The sequence below is a fragment of the Gossypium arboreum genome, chromosome 6, assembly GCF_025698485.1.
Source record: "Gossypium arboreum isolate Shixiya-1 chromosome 6, ASM2569848v2, whole genome shotgun sequence".
In the NCBI taxonomy this organism is placed as follows: domain Eukaryota; kingdom Viridiplantae; phylum Streptophyta; class Magnoliopsida; order Malvales; family Malvaceae; genus Gossypium; species Gossypium arboreum.
Window position 1 is genome coordinate 22,962,457 of NC_069075.1, and position 852 is coordinate 22,963,308.

The 852-nt window shown below is 38.3% G+C and overlaps 1 non-coding gene across 1 annotated transcript; it reads right to left on the reverse strand.

The window, feature by feature from the left end:
* Positions 1-337: 337 nt before the first annotated feature.
* LOC128295029 (small nucleolar RNA R71) lies at positions 338-444 on the reverse strand. Its single transcript, XR_008285336.1, has one exon. It is a non-coding gene; the product is annotated as a small nucleolar RNA R71 (small nucleolar RNA).
* Positions 445-852: the final 408 nt, after the last annotated feature.

An 852-nucleotide genomic window follows, 5' to 3' on the forward strand; every position in this document is an offset into this window, starting at 1 on the left:
TTTAACAAGAACCGAGTCTAGTATAGTTAGACCTGCTGTTGCTGCGAATAATTTCGAACTAAAACCTAACACAATTCAGATGATACAGCAGTTTGTTTAGTTTGATGGTTTGCAGGATGAGGATCCCAACATGCACTTGGAGAATTTTCTTGAATTTTGTGATACATTCAAAATCAATGGTGTTTCTGATGATGCCATTTGTCTTCGGTTATTTCCCTTTTCACTGAGAAACAAAGCCAACCAGTGGTTGAACTCGTTACTACGAAGGTCTATCACTAATTGGGAACAAATGACCGAGGAATTTTTACTAAAATATTTTCCTCCAGTTAAAACAGCTAAATTACGTAATGATATATCTTCTTTTCTGCAGATGGATTTAGAAACACTTTACAATGCATGGGAGAGATACAAGGACTTACTGAGAAGGTGCCCTCACCATAGGTTACTGCTTTGGCTGCAAGTTCAAACGTTCTACAATGGTGTGAATCCCTCGACAAGACAAATGATTGACACAGCTGCTGGCGGAACCATCAACAATAAAACACCTGAAGATGCCTATGAATTCATAGAGGAGATGTCACTGAACAACTATCAGTGGCAAGTTATGAGGACAAAGCCAACAAAAACAGCCGGCGTTTATAACATCGATTCAGTCACCATGCTCTCTAATCAGGTAGAACTTCTCAATAAAAAGATTGATAATTTTCTTGGTTCTACGCAGGTACATCCAGTAATGAGGTGTGACTCAAGCGGAGGAGGTGTGCATACAGAATACCAATCCTTCAATCCTACAACTGAAGAAGAACAAGTTAACTATATGGGTAACAATAACTTTAGATCTCAAAATAATAA